Genomic DNA, 22,864 nt, shown 5'->3' with positions numbered 1-22,864 from the left:
TTTAGCGATACCCTTTTCTAGGTATCCCTTAGAACAGGGAAAATGTTCCCACGTACCATCTAACTAATATGTCTCTTCTTGTGGCCGTGTCACTAGATTTATGGTTTGTGGGTTTTTGGGTTTTTTTTTTTTTTCCTGGTTTCTTTCTCCACCCTTAACACTCCCCACCTCATAGTAAACATGGGGTTGCCTGACACTTTGGGGGTGTCAAGAGGGAGACTTTCTCTTCTTGACAGTGGTAACAAGTTATCAGCTTCAGTGTCAGAGCACCGGGCCTCAGGGCTCGGTGCTGGGTACAGGGAAGGTAATTTACGGCGCTGAAGATATCAGTAAAAGAGTATTTATCGCAGTGCCATTTGTAATATTAAAAAATGGGAAACAACTTGAATGTTCCAAAGTAATTAATGAATTTGTAGTGTATCCATTAAAACATATTATAATCACTGTAGATCTTGTTTTTGTTTGTTTTTTAAACATCTGTATTGGAGTATAACTGCTTTACGATGGTGTGTTAGTTTCTGCTGTATAACAAAGTGAATCAGCTATACATATACGTATATCCCCATTTCTCCTCCCTCTTGCGTCTCCCTCCACATCTTGTTTTTGAAGAATATTTAATGACAAGCACAAAACTCACAGAATATATTAAGTGAAAAAGATTTAATAGTTATATATTCAACATGATCTCAATATTGTTAAAAAAGTTTAATTGTCTATCCAGCCACTCACATACATTCATCTTTTAAAACTCTTCTAAGACAATTAACAATGCTTCCAATTTTATAAGAGCACCTGCCAGTTTTATAACCAAAAAAAGGCTGAAGATTTCACAGAAGGAGAAAAATGACAAAAATGAGAGTAGACTATGAAAATGTTCCTAATCATTGGATTAAGGATCATCATTCAGGGTGTGACACTCTCTGTGATAATAGTTGGGTAATTGAGTATTTAATCACTCCTCTAACACTCGTATGTTGTAAAATAGCAAGTTTTTTAAAATGTATGTATTTTCTGACGTACCTATGAATATCCTAGGTTTCTAAAACATTAAATTGGAAATTTCATGGTTTCATTAAGGGATGGACATGTACTACTAATTTCTTTAGCTCTGACTTGGAAGTTTTTTGTTTTGTTTTCTGAATGGTGGTAACAGCCTACTTTTGTAACTTGGATCAGAAAATTCTGGTTGTCTCCATATTTCATTGTTGATTTTTCACCTGCCTCAGATCTTTTCCAAGAGTTATTCACTCCTCACACTGTCAAGCCTCCTATAATTTCTATCCTTGTTTCCTTAGAGATCTTTCTTTCTTCCTTTTCCCTTATGTACCCTGAGGTCAGTTGGTGTGTTTCTGCTCTTACTAGATTACTCCTTGGGGAACCAGAAGTCAGTGTTGGGCCTCAGCGGACTATGTTTTGAGAAATTCTTCCTTCCAGTGTCTTCCAGAGTCTCATATCCACTATAGCAGCATAGCCCAAAGATGTCCGTTTTTAAAGCTGTCAGTGGGATTCAGCAGAATCAGAGCTCTTTTCAGATGATTACCTCATGTGGCTATTTTACTGTTTTGGCTGACGTGCTTTAAATAGTGTTGATCCATTAATAAATCACAGCAAAGGAAATGGCCTTTTTTAGTGTTTTCTTAAAAATAGTATATGCTCATAAAGAAATGAAAAAGTATACAAAAGTTTAGAGAAGAAACTAAGAATCAAAAGTAATCCCACTGCTAAAGAACCCCTCTCCACAGTTTATTGGTTGATACTTAAAATATGTCTATGTAGTTAACCTAAACTGGTTCATTAAGATCTGCACAACAGAGTACCACATTTACGTGGGCGAGAGAACGAGGGAGAGAATGATTGATTTGAAACATGACTCTTCTGAAGGACGGGATGTGGGGTTATGGGGCACCCTGAATAGTGTTGTGAACATTAGGTGAGCACTAATGATGGTCCAAATATCACCAATCCAAGGATAAGACAAATACCTTTAAATATATTCATGTGTCATAAGAAAATACCTACAAACTAAGAACTAATCTACCGTTTACAAACTATACCTTATTACAGTTTAGTTACAAAGGCTATTACACACGCACACACACACATATATTTTGTAAATTGCATCACACACAGACACACACATATGTATAAAGACATGTGCATATTTGTGACCACCTAGAGGGGTGGGATAGGGAGGGTGGGAGGGAGATGCAAGAGGGAGCGGATATGGGGATATACGTATACATATAGCTGATTCACTTTGTTATACAGCAGAAACTAACAGTACATTGTAAAGCAATGATACTCCAATAAAGATGTCTAAAAAAAAAGATGTGTGCATACACTGGGCATTATATATATATATTCATTTTGCTGTTTTGGACACTTTACTAAGAACCTTATTTTAGGACAGTCCACGGTATGTAATAAAACACCCTTGTGTTTCAGTTCCTGGCACTGTGGAGAAAATTAATTTACAGATACTGTTCCCAGAACTTCTAAATCACCACAAATAATTTTAGAGCATCAACATAGCTTTGACATCTGTTTGTTTCCAGCTACACTAGAAACGCAGAAAAAACAATGGGTAAAAAAATCATTGTTACTATAAACTTCAAAGGCTTAAAATAATTTGTTTTCCTGGAATTTTATGTTGAATATGATTAAAGTAACTTGGTCATCAATTTAGAATTTATGCTCAGATTGTAATGTTATTCATAATGAAAGTAAACTTATTTCAGTAGACTACAGTGAGATGTGTAATCAGTAGAGGAAAAAGGAGAACGATAACTACCCACTTGGATAACGTAGCACAGAATTTTCCTCCAGAGTCTGCACAGCTGGCATCTTAGCCTTTTCTTTAACAGGTCCTCCCCTTGCACTGAGGGCACAGGCAGGCCTAGTTCACTCCTGGCTTCTTATGTTATAGCTGGGTGATCCTGGGCAAGTTACTCTCCTTTCTGGCCTCAGTGTTCTCAGTCATAAAGTCAGGGAATTAAGTGAGATAACATATGAAAGTTCCTCCCCCAGGACTTGGCACAAATAGGGTGTGGAACAAACATGGTTTCTTTGGTTCTTTGCCTTGCCTTCCCTTTTCTAAGTATGGAGTGGTTATTGGATGTTCTTTTGTGCTCGCCCTATTGTCTGTGCCTTATGGCCACTACCTCTTCGTGTCTTTTTTCTTTTCTTTTCACAGTTAATTCATGTTAAATTAGTTCAAGCACTGCTTATTGAGCGCCTACTATATGAAAGACACTCGGGGTGGATAGTATAGGACATATGAATGAGTAAAGGCACGGTTCCAAAAAAATAAAATAAGGCATGGTTCCTATCCTAAGCAAGATTATAATATATAAGAGAGAAAAAAGATGGATGGGTGGATGGATGGATATATAAGATGTGTTAACTGCTTTCCCAAAGTAGAAGGGATATCAGGTTTGGTTGGGGCAATGAATGAGTTTAGTTTGAAGTTATTACACATTTTCATTTAGATCCTATTTGGATGGAAAATAGAATGTACTGTAATGTTTTTTTGTAGCACATTTATAAAATTAGAGTATTCGATATTGTTATAGTCATGTTGTTGTAGCAAAGGAGAAAGGAAAAAGTGTGTGATTAATAAGTTCCAGTTATATCATTAGGTGGATTCTCTCAGCATTATTTATTATGTACCTTATAAAGATTTATGGAAAACATTTTATGAAATTTACCATGTATTTCTTTATATTAAGAACTGCCTTAACCTTGGAAACTTTAATTTCCAAGTTATATGTATAATAACAATTGCAGTTTTTGAAAATTCGGATTTCTCCATATTTTCTGCCTCACCTGTCTGTAAGGAGGGCTGTCACCATTTTGCAGTATTTAAAAAGGATGGGGGCTTCCCTGGTGGCGCAGTGGTTGCGCGTCCGCCTGCCGATGCAGGGGAACCGGGTTCGCGCCCCGGTCTGGGAGGATCCCACATGCCGCGGAGCAGCTGGGCCCGTGAGCCATGGCCGCTGAGCCTGCGCGTCCGGAGCCTGTGCTCCGCAACGGGAGAGGCCGCAGCAGAGGGAGGCCCGCATACCGCAAAAAAAAAAAAAAAGGATGGAGTTTGGGGTACTGATGCTCCTGAAGGAAATATATAACCTACACATTGAGCTCATTGCTCTCTCCAGAGCTTGCTATTCATGTCTGCTGTCGTGTGCCAGCTGGGACATTGTTCCCAGGACTCCCATACAATTGGGGATATTGTCATCTGCATAAGAAATGCATGGTTAGTGTGGGTATGGGACTGAAATCCATCTCAAAGTCAGTCACCAAGTTCTGTACCTGAGGGATTTCCTCCTCCCACAGAGGGTACCTTTTTTCAATTTGCGAGAAAGGTGTCTTCAATGCTGGCGGTTGCCCTGGTTGCTCCCCTAACCTCGTGGTAGTAAATGGCTAAAATGTGATACCTGAGATAAGTAAGACCAACTGATGTCAGATTTAGTCGGTTCCTTGTTTCTAGACTGTGAGTAAATATGTGGTTACCCCCCACCCTTTTTTTTCTTAAAATGAGGCTCATCAAACAAATGTACCATTCTGACATGCGATCCTGTCGTATGTTATTCATTCCACCCAAAGGACATGACTAGAGCTCATTCAAAGCCCCAGGAGTTGGGCATGATGAGGGAAGAATTGTACAATGTTCTCCTGTGTATGTGCCACAGGACTTAATTTATACGGTGAGAGTAACTATAAAATCTTACCAAGTAAGTCAAAAAGACAGTGCTGTCAGGACTTTTCAAGTATACCTTGCTGTTCATATATTCTCGAAGATTAGCCCCAAACGGTGAATGCTTATTATCTCCCTTACAGCCAAGGTTAGAAAAATAACATTAGAAGTGCAAAAGTTGTATGATTGCCCTAATTTGTGTACACTCTAAAGCAACTACCAGGACTTCCCTGGCGGTGCAGTGGTTAAGCCTTTGCCTTCCAATGCAGGGGGTGTGGGTTCAATCCCTGGTAGGGGAGCTAAAATCCCCCATGCCTCACGGCCAAAAAAAAAAACAAAACATAAAACAGAAGCAATATTGTAACAAATTCAATACTCTAAAAAAAATTAATGAATAAAGCAGCTACCATAAGCAATCTAAAATAGTAGTTGCCAACTGCTGTAGCCATGATTTAAATGGTGCCAGGCTACCATTTCCCATGGCAAGGGAAATCTTAAACTGCAGAAGACACAGCAGCCCATGAACATCTAGGTCTGCACAAACAACACGAAGACCAGCAGCCACATTTGGCTCTTGAGTGCTTGAAACATGCCTAGTCCAAATTGAGATGGCTGGTGTGTAAAATACACATGGGATTTCAGATACCTAGGAGAAAAAAATATTAAACATCTCACCATTTTTATATTGATGATATGCCAAATTGATGATATTTTGGATATGTAGGGTTAAAGAAAATATTAAAATTAATTTCCTGTTTGTTTTTACTTTTTAATGTGGTTACTACAGATTTAAGGTTACATATATGGGTCACATTTGCGGTTTGCATTCCACATATTTCTTTTGGACAGTGCTGGTCTAGGTATTTCAAGAGAAAAGATGGGGGATTGTGTCTATGATTTCTTCATAGTCTGTATCTCACAAAATACTGGATCTCTTGTTCGCTGTGTCCCACAGGCATGGGCTGTCTCTGTAACAAGGACATACAGTATCATTGGTTACATGTTTTTTTCATCCCATGGCTGTTCTGCAGTTTACTTAGTATGTAGATTGTTTACAATCATTCTGTATAATCTCTGCCACAGAATCTTTGTGCACAATCTTAATAGTTTCCTTAGGAGAAATGGTTTTCAGCTTCCGCTCCACATTACCCTCCAAGTACTGGGTTTGGCCAAAAGGTTCATTTGGGTTTTTCCGTAACATCCTACAGGAAAACCCGAACAAACTTTTGGCCAACCCAATATGACCAGTTTGCTCTTAGCAGAGGTGCATGCCTCTTTTGCCATTTTTCTCTCCAACCTGGGGCTTTTCTTTTTTGTTGTTGTTATCTTTGCCAATGTGACAGAGAGTGTGTGTTATCTCTCTTAGAAAAGGAAAAACAACTAAATTTTACACTCTGACATGAGCTGCTCAGTGTAAAGTAACAGCAGAGAATGAGAAAGGACAGTGTATCCTTACCTGCTTTAGATAGAGGTTTGAGTTAATTTGTAGTCTCTTCAGAAGTGTATCAGACTGGGTGATCATTCCAAATTATATTTTTCATGACTATCCGGTCCTCTTTGCCAGCATGAAGACCTTAAGAAATAAATAATTTAACCCGGCATGGAATACCTGACAGGATGAGTCAGCCCATACATGTGCCCTTGAAATGAAAGAACACCAAGAGCAGTTAACATCACACATAGTTGTCCGAGTGCATAATAAAGATCCTGGCGGAAAGCATCCTTCTTGACTGGGAAGTTTTTAATTGGCCTGGCTACCTGGGATACAGTTACATCAGGACTGCAAGTCCAATTAGCCAAGAGTTTACAAAAAAATCCGTCCTGTGCCTTCTGCACTTGAGGAGAACAAATGAAAAAGAGCCCTGAACACACACACTCTTTTGCTTTCCTTGTTTTCATTTGCTAAGTATAGAACTGGTTTATGTCAAGAAATTGATCGTCACTGTTGTCTCTGGCACATTACCATTTTTCACACCCAACAAGTGGAACAGTTCCCTAGGAGGCTTCTGTCCTGTAATTGTCATGTCTCAGGTTTGCTACGTGGTTGTAACAATGAGAGAGCCTCAGCCACTTGATGAATGGGGGATGCACCTAGACATTTGTGCTGCCTTCTTTCTCCCTGCTACTTTATATTCTGAGAAAAGCTTGACAGTACTGCAAATCCTTATATGCCTTTGTGTTTTTCACTTGGTTGATTAGTTTGATAATAAAATACCTACGTTAAAAAATATTTCCCCCCAAATAACGTCCCACACATTCTCTTATCCCCTTTGCAGGTGATGGAGAGGTCACATGCCATTTGCTGAGCTTACGTGTGTAAATCATATGCTTTACATTCTAGACATTTCTTCCTCTTTCTTCTGCACAGGGGATTGGGATAGAATTTAGTCCTCATTACTTTGCTTTTTGTTATCTGATTAGCTGAAGGGATCTGGCCCTTTCTTTCTGAGATAAATGTCTTTTTGTTTTCCCCATTTCAGGATAAAGTCTTCGATATACATTATAGCTTTTTCATTTGGCTGAAAGACTATAATTTGGGGTTGTTTCCCACCCCACCTCCCAATCGTCTCAAATCTCTACTTTTATTAGTATAAATTTTTAATTTGTGCTTTAAACTTAGCCTGGAAGGGTGACTAAAAAGATGAATTTTGGATTTAAACTTAGCCTAGAAGGGTGACTAAAAAGATGAATTTGGGGTTTAAATGTTTGTGTTTCATTTCCCTAAAAAAAGATTGTGCTGCAGTATTTCCTTGGCCCAACACACTCTTCATGGCTCAGGTCTAATCTTGGCTTTCTTTAGTAATGATCTTTTCTTGCTTTAGCCAACAAATTTCCTTAACACACATTTTTACTGAAGTGGCTACTTAGTGAGCTGCAGGAGAAGCCTGACTCAGATTCATTTTAACTAAGCATCTACCAAAGAGCCTGGTTTCCTTTTCTGATTCCTTTGTACTGGCTTGTCCTGGAAAGATGAGTCATTTTCCCCCTCAGTCTCAGTTTCCTACCTCTGTAGTACAAGACTGGTCTCCTTTGCCAGGTTGTCATGAGGCTTGGATGAGATATATGTGTGAAAGCCCTTAGAAAATGTCAAATGTGACAATTCTTTAAATGTTTATCCTGGAAATCAGGCACTTGTCATAGCTCCTCTCCTGGTTCTTATCTTAACTGTCTACATGTTCACTGTACACTCGTTAGAAATACAAATTCTCCATTCATTAGCTCATTGTTTACTCAAAAATATTTTGTTGCGGACCTGAAGTACATTACTACATCTTCTTCTCCTTTTCTACAAAATCTCCTTGTGTAATGTTGTGTCAGAGAAATGGAAATCTTTAGGTCCTGTAGATAAGTGCTCTGTGAGTAGTAATGGAGGATTCCTCATTGAACAGGATGAAAATATTTTTAGAAGTGAGCCCACACAGTAATCATCGTTGCCAAAATGAATTTACAAATGTGGGCATCTCATTACACATGGTACTGGAATAGGTGCTTTACCCCTCAAGTTTTCATCTGTTTAAAATGAATGTACTTTCTATCTCTGTTTTCTTTAAGGTTCACCATTCAGGGTTCATGCTCAAGTTGCGTGGTTTGGTTGTCGGTTTTAAAGATACTGGTTTGTTACTGTCTCCTGAATTTCCATTGCAGCTTCTAATTCTTCTGATTATTTCTTGTGTTTTATGTCCAGGCACTATAAGGAAATTTAATTTTTCATTTACTGGACCTAAAAGTACTTATTCCTGTCCACCAGTCATCCCCTGCTTCACTTGCCCTGCCTTCCATCCCCATTGCCTTTGTAAATGAGGTGCATGGTTTGGAAAGGGCCTGGAGTCGGTTCTAGAAAGTGAGCTGCAGCTTCAAGCCATTCCCTGCTTCTTTCTGATTTCGGCTGTTTGTAAGAGGAAACAAGCAGGGGCTTGGAGCAATTAGTGAGCCCAGTGTAGGCCTGGGTGTCAAGGGGGCAATTATCACCTTCCTCTGGATACAGTTTGGAACTGGCGCTGGCCTGGTGGGGGCCACCCAGGTAAAGGAAAAACAAATATTTTGATAAGCTGAGCTTTGAACAGTTAAGTAGTGGGAAAGGGTACTTAATATTTACTTAGGACTTTGTCTTTATTTTACCTATGTATATAAAACATACCATGTTCCTTACAAGAGAGTGGGAGTGTGGATCATTAGGATCATAATATAGATTATATGTAATATGTATTTGGCAAATAAGCACGGGAGAGATGATCATGTCATATCCCTCACCTCTCCCGTATTCTCTGGTACTCCCTATTTTCACTCTCAGCTCAGGAAAAGCCCACCTGTCCTTCCCATCCCACCCACACCCAGTGGTGCCTGGGATGGGGTCTGGAAAGAGGGATTTCATCTCCATCTGGTCGCCTTTTATTTGCATCTCATGTTAATGCCAGAGATGTTGCACTTTAAAATATAAAGAGCTTTACACTTACCTAGAAAGCACTCTGTGTGGGGTGTGTGTGTGTGCGTGCGTGTGCACATGCACACATAATGTATGTGTTTATCTATGTAAAACTGTGTTATGTGATAAACTTTCTGGTTACTTTCTTTAACACCATGTCTTCAGTGATTCTCTAGTATCACTAGGATCTCAGCTAGTACCGCGATTTATTTTAATACCACTATTTATTTAATACCAAAAGTGTGAGAAGTCCACTTTTGAGGATCCCTTGCAGATTGTATGAGGCCTTTCTAAGGATCTATAACGTGCCGCGTTTGTGTTCAGGACCCGTTTTATCTTGACTGTTTAAGCATACAAGTTTAAGTACGCCCTGAATGAAGCAGGAAGTCAGGGAAGCTGAGGGCTCATTCAGCAGGAGAGTTAGCAGAAGTGTAAAGTGGCACCATTGCTGGTGACGTCGCCCATGTCAGCCGCATCCTAGAGAGAGGTGAGCTAATCAGAAACCTTCTCCCTGTTCTCACTTTTTTCTTATGTGTATTTTTATTGGGGGCATGGTCAATTCATACACAGTTTTATAGAATGTTATTGGGCTGTTTTTGACCCCGTCTATAACTTGACATTAAAGTAAATGGAATGCTGTGTGGTATTGTTTTTTGAAAGGTGTTTTTGCCTTTATTCTTTTTGCTAATGATTCTGTGCATGTAACCATTATCCTTATTGACATTAATCTGATTGATCACCCAGGCCAGTCTTCTTTTCAAAGCAGGGATACCAACCTCCCACTCTCCAACCCCCCATATTTTAGTGGTTCCCCAGGTTTTCAGATTTTAAGGACCAATACACTAAACAAAAATAATTAGGGTTAGGGATCTAGTATCGACTTAAATTTTTATTTTGTCAGAAAGGACACAAACTAAAACAACGACCACCTTTCATCACTATTTCATAAAAATACCCAGGGGCTTCCCTGGTGGATCAGTGGTTAGGAATCCGCCTGCCAGTGCAGGGGGACACGGGTTGGAGCCCTGGTCCGGGAAGATCCCACATGCCACAGAGCAACTAAGCCTGTGCGCCACAACTACTGAGCCTGCTCTCTAGAGCCCGTGAGCCACAACTACTGAGCCCGCGTGCCACAACTACTGAAGCCCGCACGCCTAGAGCCCATGCTCCATAACAAGAGAAGCCACCACAATGAGAAGCCTGCGCACCACAATAAAGAGTAGCCCCCGCTCGCCACAACTAGAGGAAGCCCGTGTGCAGCAACGAAGACCCAACACAGCCAAAAATAAATTAATTAATTTTTAAAAAATACCCAAAGTGTTTTATTTTAATACCAGTATTTATCTAATACCACTACTTATTGAATACCAAAAGTGTGAGAAGTACATAATTTTAAAGTTAACTCTTTGAAAAATTCACTGCACTTGTTTTTCTGTTTACCGCTTGGCGATCATCTCTTCTTGAGTTGGTTTTTGTGAACACCTCCTATGCAGCCGCATCCCTGACCCAGGTCACCTCCCAGCGCTGCTTGAACACTGCTAGTGGTGGCCAGCTCTCTACGATAGTTTTTAGACAGGATTTCTTTATAGTTTTTTCTTTTCCAGGTGAGCATCTGGAAGGCTGTCAGCCATTCCTTCCTTGGAGGATATGATTTCTAGACCTTTGTCTACCATTCTCACTCTTCTTTGAAAGAGCTCAGACTAGGTAAAAGGAGATGTTTAGAACAAATGCGTTTAATATAGAAAGCACTCAATGAAAGCAGGCTGTTGTTATTCATCTATTCCTCCACTCCTTTCTCCTGAATTTTGACTGTTTATCATTTGTCAGGCACTATGCTGGGGCCTGACAAAGAGGAAGCAGTCCAAGGACGCATATCTAATGGGGCCGCAGACATGGAGGTGATGCAGCAGCGCGCTGAGGGCTACATAGAGAGGCGGTGTGGACACACTGCCATGGGCAGGTGCAGAGGGAGCCCTTAGCTTGGTCAGGGAAGGTCAGAGAAGGCTTGCTCCTGCTGGAGAGGAGCATTAAACTGAGGCTTGCAGAATGACACTGAGTTTCCCAGGTGAAGTAACATCTTAAAGGTCAGAAAATTAAGATGGATCAGGGCAGGTGCAGGGACTTATATAGGATCTACAGGCAAGCTGGAGCTCTATGAGTTGCCTAGGGCTGCTGTTACAGAGTACCACAAACTGGGTAGCTTAAGATGACAAAACTTCACAGTTCCTCAGGGCTAAAAATCCAAATTAAGGTGTCAACACAGCCATGTTCCCTGTGAACATGTTGTAGGGAGGATCCTTCCCAACCCCTTCCAGCTTGTGGTGGTTTGCCAGCAGTCCTGAGTGTTCTGACTTACAGCTGCCTCTCTCTCCCCCCCTCCCCGGGCTCTGTCTCAGTGTTCACGTGGCATTGCCCTGTATCTCTATCTGTGTCCAGATTTTCCTCTTATAAGGACAGCTGTCACGTTGGATGTAGGCCTACCCTAATGACCTTATATTAATTTGATTATATCTGCAAAGACCCTATTTCCAAATCAGATCACATGCACAGGTACTGGAGCTTAGGACTTGGACATGTCTTTGCTGTGGCAGAGGAACACAGTTCAGCCCATAGCAGTAGGTATCAGGGAATGGTGAGCCAAGGGGCCCAAAAGCATAATTTCTTGCTCTAGTCAGGATCATATATTTTCCTCAGTACAAACCTAAATCATTCAGAGAACTTGAATTTGTTCCTAATCAAAAATTCCAGGTATTTTCATGTGAATAAGCCAAGGCTTTCCCTAAATTTATACGGTCAATTTTTCCGCCCTTGTAACTTATATGTAAGACTTCACCCTATTAAATATTATAGTGTTGGCTTTGGCCAAGAATTCATGCTGGCCTATTGAAATAATTTCAGGTATTAATTCTGAATCTTACATTCACCATCCCCCCTAGTTTCGGGGCATTTATATATTTAATAAGTGAGCTATCAGTGACCTGATTTATGGCATTTTTAAATGTTGAAAAAGTGCTGGCCAAGAACAGAGCCTTGTGGCACATCACTAGATGCTTCGTCAGTGCTGACTGTGACCCTGACCATCTGACTAACTCAGTCACTTGTTTAGTTAGTTACCCACTCATCCAAACCACATTTCCTCTTCCCAGATATCCTCGTCTGATCCATGAGCAAATAATGACTTTTATTTAGCTCAAATAAAAATATACTACGTAGGGCTTCCCTGGTGGCGCAGTGGTTGCGCGTCCGCCTGCCGATGCAGGGGAACCGGGTTCGCGCCCCGGTCCGGGAGGATCTCGCATGCCGCGGGGCGGCTGGGCCCATGGGCCATGGCCGCTGAGCCTGCGCGTCCGGAGCCTGTGCTCCGCAACGGGAGAGGCCACAACAGAGGGAGGCCCACATACCACACACACACACACAAAAAAATACTACGTAGCATTTCCGAGCAACCCTGACTTCCTCACCAACCCCCAAAGGAAAAAGAGCAAACGTTAAAGTGCATGACTTGCTCTGAAGGACTTCACTGGTGCCTGTTCTTCTCACCAGTCTTGCTAACTTTCTGTTTCACCAATCCATTCTGGAAATTTCACTTCAGATCAGCATTAGCCTTACCTGCCTTTCATTTCTAGAATCTAGTTTTCTGTTCTTTTAAAGAATCAGAATGGTATTTTTCTTTTTCATTAGCACCTCTCCTATTATGCAGGTGTTCTCAAAACAACCAAGATTGGAAAATCATTACTGATTAGGTCATGTAAATAAGAAGCACTTTTAGCCCCAGTCTTCATTCACAGCCCCCTTACTTGCATCTTCTGGAAAATGCAGTAAATTCGAGCTGTCTTGAGAGTGAGGCATGTTACCGTCATTTGAAATATGGTAATATTGTAAAACTGATACTAAAGTAACTTACAGCATGTGACTCTCTTTGGTTCCCTTCTTTCTCATAAAGATAATTCCTCTCTGATTTTCTTAAGTTTTAAGATTGTAAAGTTTTAGAACCATACTACTCTGTCTTTGGAATGATTGTTTATCTGCAGTGTCTAAGGACAGTCTTATTCAGAAGCAAACCAGTAGGAAGCCAGTGTGGGAGCCCTGTTTATCCTCTTCCATCAGATCCGCTCTTCAGAGACGTGACCACTGTCACAAGTGACCCTTGAACGAAATATCTAAGTTTAGAAACATCTACTGTGCTGGCAGGCTACATTAACATTCCCTTGCCTATCAGCTCAAGTGTATTTTTTTTACTAATGATACATTTATATTATATCCCCAGATTTCTTAAGAGCTGAAGTGAGTAAAATAGATATCATTTTCCTTTTCATTCTGTTCTTCAGGCGGGCTTTTCAAGGTCATGGGGCAGTCAGGATTTATTACTTAAAAAAAGGATGGCCTGACAGCATTTGGAAATTGATATGCTGGTGCCGTGTTCTGGATCAAAGCCAACATTAGTGTTCAGTCTAGGAAATGTCCAATTTGACTCTGTCCTTTTTTAGCTTGTGTCAGAATCAAGAGAAAGTTCTAGGTAATTTGCACACTCTGTTTTAATAGTTTCAGATAACTCTGTTTTGCTTCAGAGAGCATGTTTACTTTTACTCTCTGTCACGCTGTTCTTGTTTTGAATGAAGCAATCATTTATGGTTTTCGGTGTTTAGTGCATTCAGTTTCTACAGACTCTGAAACAGTTCTGTGGTACTGTGTGTGTGTGTGTGTGTGTGTGTGTAAAAGCTTTCTAGTTTTGATTTCTTTTAAAAAGAGCAGAAATTTAGAGATAGTTGCAACAGGTCTAGGAACCAAAACTCTTTGCAGTGATTTGGTTTTTTTCCCCCCAGCAACCTTTTACAGTTTCCTTTTTGGTAGCAATTTTTAATTCCATGTTAAGCACCTAAATTACCTTGCTTCCCTCATTTGTTTTTATAAGCTAAATTGGGATAAAATACAAGGCCATGTTCATTTTCCTAGGCAAAATGTAGTATTTCCCTGCTCCCTGCAGCTGCCAACCTCCCTGAATTCCCCACACCAAACACTTTAAGGGGAAAAAATGTGTGCTCCACGTTTATGTTTCATTCACTGAACCAATATATATTGAGGGGTTTCATTATGCAAAGATCTGTACTGAAAAGTAACCATAAAAATGGTAGGCCTACAGTTTCTCAACATTTTGTGGCTTAGGACCATGTCATTATGAAGGTGAGGAGAGTAGTCTAGTGCTCTCCAGTGGTTAGAATTGGAAGTGCTGTTATTCCAAAGAATTCCGGGGCTGGGGTGCGGGGGGCATGGGGAGAAAAGGTTAACATTTATTTGTTACCAGACATCTGTTATGTGCCAGCACTGTGCTGGCCCCCTAATAACAGTGCCGTGAGTTAGATGTTATCACACCCTAGGTGATAGGTATGGTACAGATGGGGATGCTGAGGCCAGACGCCCACACCAGAAGCACAGAGCTGGTTATTGGCCAAATGAGCACTTGAAAAGAGGTCTCTCTCTTTCTCTCTCTCTCTCTCTTTCTCTCTCTCTCTCTCTCTCTGTGTGTGTCTCGGAAACTCCATCTGCTTCCCAATATAATATTGTCTTCCTTCCTGTAAAGTACTAGATCATCCTGAAGGTGAGATTGTTAAAGCCAAGAAAAAACATTACAGGTTTTGTTGGGAGAGGAAGAAAATTTTTTAAATGCTCTATCATTGTCAGTTCATAAATTCAATTCAGAAATAAAAGACCACTTTATATAGTTAAATTGCCTTTGTCTTAAAAGTTAGGCGTTTATCCGTGTTTTGAGACTTTTCAGGACTCAGTTTTATGTTAGATAATCTACATTTTACTTGCAAAATTCTGGGTTCCATTTTCAGCAAGTATTATTTTCCTCTGACATATTAGTACCTGGGAGCACTAATTTGGTCCTGACCATCTGTGACTGCATCTGTAAGTGCTGCAGTACGGTGACTTGTGGCAAAAATACTGTCAGAAGATAGTGTCAGTGACCCTTTGTGTGCTGTGTGCTCTTAAAAAAACCAGAAAATAGTGTAAAGCTACTTTACCTTGATTGCAGATCATAATAGACTGGATACTAAGCTATAATAGCAGATCTATATAATAAATCAAATGCTTTACAGTGTTCTTTTCGTTTAGAAGAGAGGTGTAAGTTTTTCATAGAATATGGCAAAAAGTGCATCTTAGCCATTTCTAATGAGGTAGTTTTAATATTCATTCTATATGAATTATTTAGTTCAAGCCATACATGCAGTACACAGCATCAGTTGTTACTTTGTCTAGCATTTATAATAGATTAGCTGTGCCAGCAGGAATGTTGAAAAGGCAGGGTAGCAGGAGCGGTTCTGCATTTAGTCAGAAGAGGTTATATTCATCCCAAATCGGGGTGTAAATTACCAATTTTATTTGTGTTCTGAAAGAATGTGCTTATCTTAAAATTTCAGTGTTATGAAAAACTAGATACGTAGATGTGTATGTCTTCTTTTGAAAAACATGATACTTTGTCCCAAAGCTTCTGTCGTTCATTCTCCAGCAGATCACATGTCGTAAAGCAGCTCGTCTGGCCGAGGGCTGGACCACCCGAGGATGGTGTGCACTTCTGCTAAATTAATCTGCAGGCTCCAGGTCTGGGACTGGGGCTGAAATTCACTGTCCTTTCCAGGGTAGTTCAGAAAAGTGAACCATGGTGATTCCTTTTCTCCGTCTCCTCTGCCTTCACAGAGGCAAGCCACTAGCTTTCTATAACACAGATACCATGGGTTATTTTTCTCAGATGTTAAGTTAAAGCATTTGAGGCTAGTTAGAAGAAGTCCTCTGTCTTAGAAACTTTCCTGTCTTTTAGAACCTTTCCATTCTTCTCCTAGCTCTCCTCAGCCCTCCGTGGTAACTTCTTGAACTTGAGCGTTATTGCTTGAGTACGGAGAGCCAAAAAAATAATAGTAATAATAAACCAAAAATGTGACATCTCTCTTTGCTAATTCTAGCCACAAGATTTTCATTAATCTGACTAAAGTCCTGCTTTCATCCTATCATTCCACAGTTGCAAAACCTCCAGCCACATTCTGTTCCCTGACTCCTTTTCCTAGACCCCAAGGCCTTCTAGGACCTTTTCAGACTTGGTTTCCGATCCTCCCCACACAGCTCGCATTAGACAGATTCTTCTGTTTATTGCCTTCCGCGGCCTCCCTGAATTTCTGTTTTCCCCAAAGTCTTTCTTGCTGAACTTGACCTTTGACCTTCATCCTACGTTTATGCTCCTTTTATTTAGCATTCATCATACAGGATCTCAATATTCTTAATTATTTTTGAATATGAAAAATTTCTTATATTCACCCCGCACACACCCAAATTATCCCCCTCAATGGCAGGAATGGCATCTTACATGCTTTTCATAGGCCTTGGATGGTGAAGGGCATGCTGTAGACGTGCTGTAAATATGTGAGGCTTGATTTGATTTCTTGGTCTGGCCTCCTTCTTGACTGTACTTGTCTTTCCTGCATTCCGTTCACCTTCAGCACCGGGTTTGGTTTTGACCTTTAGGGCTGTAGCAGCTTTTCCTGCCAAGCATTTTCCTTCTTCAAACGCTGGCTTCCATTCCAGCTGCATCAGGTGCAGCTTCCTGTTCTGTTCCATATACCAGGAATCCTGTATGCACAAAGCACTCCAGCCATACCGCACAAGTGGAAGGGGCAGTTAACGAATGTTAAGAGTTAGGCCAAAACGACTGGAATTAAAAATGGAATATCTTTCTGTACCTTTAATTTTTGTACATCTTAGAAGTCTTATAGAAACAGTGAAACTCTTCAAGGCCGGAAAGTCTTAGAAAACCTGTCTGATATTGATTGCCTCATTTTAAAATTTCACATACATATGCCTCATCCTCAAATGCTTACCACTTCCTATACCAAGTAGATAAAGAAAATAGAATGAGCTGAATTATTCAAGGTACTGAGGATTCAGGATAACATGGATAAATGACTCCTGCTAGAAAGCAGAACTAGAGAACTCTTTTAGGCCTCATTGTACAGCAAACTTTTCTATTAGCAAAATGAATGTAATTTATACTTTCTTTTCCTTCCCCTATTCAACCACTGTTAGAAGACCTAAAGCAAATTGTAGGAAATCCCCTTTTCCTGGGAGGCCATTGGAAAGATAAAGCAGCAAAAAAAAAGTAAGTTAGAGGGGCTTCCCTGGTGGCGCAGTGGTTGAGAGTCCGCCTGCCGATGCAGGGGATGCGGGTTCGTGCCCCGGTCCGGGAGGATCCCACGTGCCGCGGAGCGGCTGGGCCCGTGAGCCATGGCCGCTGAGCCTGCGCACCCGGAGCCCGTGCTCCGCAACGGGAGAGGCCACAACAGTGACAGGCCCGCGTACGGCAAAAAAAAAAAAAAAAAAAAAAAAAGCAAGTTAGAAAACTGCATGTACAGTATCATCCGGGTGTGGGTGTATGTCTGTGAATTATTTTCCCTTTTCCCCCCCAAGTCCACAATAACAAAGGGCTCCTAGTTCCCAAATCCATTCCCACCAAATAGATACCTGCATTACTCCTTCTAAGCTTTAAAGCCAGCCATACCTCCTCTTCACTGATACATTTGTTCTCTTGGGCCTCTTATTCCAAATAGAACAATGTTGTCTACCCAGAAAGTCAGGGAACAACTTTCTGAATGTTATCAGTATCTGTGTTAGAGGCTTTAGCAGTTCCAGGGTCTGCCCTCATCCTCATGCCACTTGTTTGCAGCTGTGCGGATTCACAGTGGGAGCACCTTTGAACCTCTGGAACAGTCTGTGGTTGGCGACCAAAGTTTCCACACTTGTCAGCATGATTGGCCAAGCAAACTTCTGTCTCCCTTCTTTGCTGCTGTGTAACCTTTAGCGGGTCCCTTACTCACTCCGCTCCTTCGTTTCACAACTGCAAAGTGGGAATAAAACTTCACCTACTCCAAAGGTCGCTGTGAAGATTAAAATAATTGACCTAAATTACATAAAACAGTGCCTGACATAGCATAAAAGCTGTATAAATGTAAGCTGTTACTTCTGTTATTCCCCTGAGTTAACTCACTAGGTCATAGGCTTTCCATTGTGGACGCTGATTTGATAGCCCATAGAGGTTTTGGTTTTTTCTCATTTCAATCCCCTCTCCTTCCTTCTTGCTAATTATTGTCCTTTGCAGGGTGGTAAGTTTCTTTGTCCTTCAAAGGCAGTTCAGCTATTAAAACAAACAAAAGCAGTCATCCTATATGCATGAGCAATATCCCACCCTTTTTCACAATCGGTTTTTGGGTTTTGTTTACATTATAGGTGTACACTTCTTCTTACTGTTTTTTTCCACACACCCATTGCTTTTTTCAGTTTAATAACGTTTGTAATATAAACTAACATAAACCTTGCCAATGACCCTATGGTGCCTTAAATGAGTTTCCAACTGGGATGACCAATACTAAAATAACTCGTCAACCCTTACCGCCATCTGTCGGTGGTGGGTGGAATGGACTCTATTCTCCAGAGCCTTGGCTTGTAACTGGCCATGTTCAAAAGCTCCAAGTTCCCTAGTAGATGAGAGAGAGGAGAAAGAGACTGTGTGCGCGCCTCAGTGCCATGTGCACGCACTTGTACGTGCACACTGGACAAAATCTGTAAGGATATGCATCAATCCATTTAACATTTCGTATTCAGGATTTCAGGTGATTCTAATATTTCAGTCTGCTTTTCTGTGTCTTCTAATAACAACAAATATGCATTTCTTTTGTAATTATGGTAAATTTTCAAAAAGGTAGAATTAATGAAGGACTAACTGATGGGGGCAGAGGAGAAAATGAAGCTTTATTTTAGTAAGTGCAAACTAAAATATGCTTAGATTTTATATTATAGCAGATGAAAGAAGAAATGGAAATGGGGGAGAAATGACAAAAGCTGTGGTACAAACAAAAGAAACTTGGGTAGCTTCTAAGCAAAAGGTTTTATTAGCCAATAGGTTTAAATGTGAGTTTTTACTTGTTATCCTCTCCCTTTGAAATTCTCACTATTCTGTAGTCATGTCTCTTAATTACTCTTTATCCTTTTACTGTCAGAGCTTCCTCTGGAGTGGATTAATCTACTCTCAGCAAAGAATATTATATTCTGGGTAGCCAGGACTGTGCATCTGAGCCTTGTTACTTTGAAGCTGGGTAAAACCCAAAGAATCTTCATATTCACATTTTCCCCATTAAATTCTGCAGCTTGCTTTCTTGGGCATGCATCTCCTTGGTGTCCTTGGAGTATGAATCCTGCCAGTCAGGAGGCCTGTTTTCTCCTAATAAATCCTATGTCCCTGTTACTTGACTTTTTTTTTTTTTTTTTTTTTTTACAAATTAAGTTGCAGATAGGAACAGGGGGAGGTGAAAATCTGGTTGCTTTATGAATTTCTACCCAGATATCTGTTACTCTTGCAGGCACTGCTGATCAACAATAGAATTAGACTAAACGTTAGTCATCTGTGATGACTTCTCCCCGCCCATCCCATCCCTTGCCTCACATTATTAAATCTTACTGCAGGTAATACTATTAAATCTTACTGCAGATAAGACTAGCACAGGGGAATCAGGACCGCTCTGAACCCTGCTGCCCCCTGTCCTGTTCCTTGAGGTACCATTTGCCAGACGGCTCGTCCCCATATTGTAGATCCTTTCTCGTGTCATCAGAAGAACTTGTTCTGTACTCCATTCCCACAACATGGTGACTGCATCAGCCCCTGAGAAGCTAACTGAGTGAACAGCTCACAGAAAAAGATATTGTAGGAGAGGAAAACCCTTCAAAACCCCCCCCACCACCACCTCAGGTAACTCCAGAGAAGCGTCTTACTGAGCCTCTGATTGCATGGAGGCTAGTATGCAGTAGTACCACATAGTGAAAACTGTTTTGACTTTCTGGGAAGTTATGGGCTTTCAGTGTTAACCCACAAATCATGATGAAAACCACAATAGAAAGTAAAACCGATAAATTTCAGATATATTTCTTCTCTTACATACCCCCCCATCCCTCCTTCAACCATGAACCGCATGCTTATTTCTTGTGTCTAAAACAAGCAAACAAAAAACTTGCTTTGGTTTGAAAAATAAATCTATTCCAATCCCTTAATAGAAGAGATCTTCCACTTTTTTCCTCACCTTTCATACTCTGAGTATGTAAAGGAAACATTGTTTCTCAAAATTATGTCATAGATAAATTGCAGTGAAAACTTAAATTTAACTGTTTTTGAGCTTTGAGGTTTTAGGCAAGATCTTAGTCTCAAAATTTCTATGAGCTTTTGTTTTCCCATTAGCAAAAATGGAAATAATAACAGCTACCTCATAAGATTGTTGTGAAGTTAAATAAGATCATACATACAAAGTGCCTAGAACTTTAGGAGCTGAGTAAACGTTATTCCCTTTCTGGTTTCGTATAAAATCGCCCACTAAATGGTTGAGGATATTAGGGATAGTTTCGTGGAAAAGTTAGTGTTACAACAGGTTCTTTAAGTTCAGGCATGGATAGAAGGGGGCAATGGAGAGATAAGAGAACCATGTTCAAAGTGGTGTTTAAGGCAGAGTAATGCAGCAGACTGGGTTGGAAGGACCAGAGGCTAGAGGCAAGAACTATGATATGCCTTTTGTATAGGTGTAGGCACAGTGAAGGGAAGGAGTGGATATTACACACATGTCAGAGGCAAAACTCAGAAGAGTGATTGACTGGCTGGATTCAGGAATGGCTGAGTTGAAGATATCTCAAGGACCACAAGCTTGGTGGAAGATTGGGAATGTTATGATGCTATTGAATGAAACGAGATATGAAGAGGAGACAAGGAAAATGTGTTTGAGGTTCTTTGGGGATGGGACTTAGAAAATAGTGGACATGAGGTAACATTTAACTAGATATTTAAGTATCTTAGTAAGATACTAAGATAGTTAAGTAAAAAGAAGAAGACAAAAACTAAAGCTTTGGTTAGATTTAAAAAAACAGGAAGGAGAAATGGGCTTCATCAAAGATGTATTAATTAAATCTGTGGCACTGGATGTATTTCCTAGGAAAAGGAAGGGTTAAGGACTGATTTATCAAATGTGATGAAAGTACTTGGTTAAGGAGAGAGAGGAGGAAGCTGAATGGGCCAAAAAAAAAAAAAACAAAAAGACACCACTGAAAGAGTGCCCAGAAAGGTAGGATGAGGTCCTGAGAGTGAGGGTCCTAGAAGCATAGGTGTGGAAATGAGGAGAAATGTCAGATGTAGCAAAGATCAAAGAGAACCCAAACCAGAGTGTGGCATGGATTGAGTCTAGTGCTCTCAGGAGCCTCTTCACTTTTCCTGCTTCCCACATCTTCCTCTCTCCATGTCTTCTTCCCCATTATTAATATGGAGAGCAGAACCAGAGGGTAGAAGGCCAGCCCCTGACCTTCTCTAAATTTGCTTTCTTCTGTTTGGTTTACAAAAGACCCTGAACTCTGTGACCGCAAGCAAAGTCTCTTAATCTCTGTGACTCCCAATCCCCTTATCCTACATTGGAGTCATACCAGTTTTCTTCCCTACTTTTGGAAAGGGCTGTGTTAGGGATGCAGTCTAAAAGCCTTTTCAGCTAAAACTTGTGAGAAGGAGAGAGTGCTGGTAAATATCAAGCTGTCAGTAACCTAGGTGGATAAATGGTTGCTAAAAGGTGGTCTTTAAATCACTTGTTTCTGTTTTGCAGAGTTTAAAAAAATTTTTTTTGTAAGCTTAGTGACCTGTGTTAAGGTTGTTATAAATACTCAGAATCTCTACAGGGAATTGAAGGTGTTTGTGTAGCCTTATGCCTCTTGGATGTAATTGTCATTTGAACCTTAAATTATCTTTACTTTCATGTGCCCCGGTTAGTAATCATTTGATTACATGATTACACAGAGTGAAGATTAACTGAGGGAGAGAGGTGGCCCAAGCCATTTGTTTCCTCTAGATAAGTATCTTTCAGCTTGTTCAATACATAAAATAGAAACCTGCAACATTTAAAATGTTTTAAAGTGCTGCGCAGATAACTTCCATTTTCTAAAACTTTTAAGAGTCTTTTTAGTCCTCAGCAGAAATCACGAGAAAGTAGTATCAGAGAAAATGTGAAATTTTTAAAGTAAATACATAGGAAAGTAAAATTTTGGAATTTGCCACATATAAATGGGGAAATGTCTCAGATACCTCAAGTATGTTATGTGCATTCCCCAAAAACCTAGTAATTTTTAGGAGTTATTTTTCAAAGATTTTTCTTCTCCGTTTTTAGAAGACAAACATAGATGGCAGTGCTTTGCATTGTGGTCTGGTCACTGTGAAAGGATGTAGGTAGTACGTATATTTAAACTCTGCTGCCCCTTTGTTTCTGATAGCAGTGCCCTCAATTTTAATATTCTGAATTTTTTTCCTTCTTCTCCCAACTTCTGTTTTACATTAAGGAATTTGAACACATTTTTCATACAAACCCTCATAAAAGTAATGCTTAATTCCTGACTCATTGTTTTATACTTTTATATTGCCTATTTCTTGCACACACGTGCCCACACACACGTTAGTGAGTACACCGTATAACTGTTATTACAGCATTAAAAGAGGTCTTAAAGGTATTTATAAACAGTTGTCAAAATCTTAGGTAAAGGGCTTCCCTGGAGGCGCAGTGGTTGAGAATCCGCCTGCCGATGCGGGGGACATGGGTTCGTGACCTGGTCCGGGAAGATCCCACATGCCGCGGAGCAGCTGGGACCGTGAGCCATGGCCACTGAGCCTGTGCGTCCGGAGCCTGTGCTCCGCA

The 22,864-nt window shown here is 40.5% G+C and overlaps 1 protein-coding gene across 3 annotated transcripts in view; it reads left to right on the top strand.

Moving 5' to 3' along the window:
* RBMS1 (RNA binding motif single stranded interacting protein 1) overlaps positions 1-22,864 on the top strand; it is a 96,108-nt gene that overhangs the window by 27,901 nt on the left and 45,343 nt on the right. The window lies entirely within an intron of this gene.

Source organism: Physeter macrocephalus, chromosome 2 (genome assembly GCF_002837175.3).
Source record: "Physeter macrocephalus isolate SW-GA chromosome 2, ASM283717v5, whole genome shotgun sequence".
NCBI classification, from domain to species: domain Eukaryota; kingdom Metazoa; phylum Chordata; class Mammalia; order Artiodactyla; family Physeteridae; genus Physeter; species Physeter macrocephalus.
The sequence above is the reverse complement of the archived record's forward strand: the minus strand, read 5'-3'. Positions and strand labels throughout refer to the sequence as shown.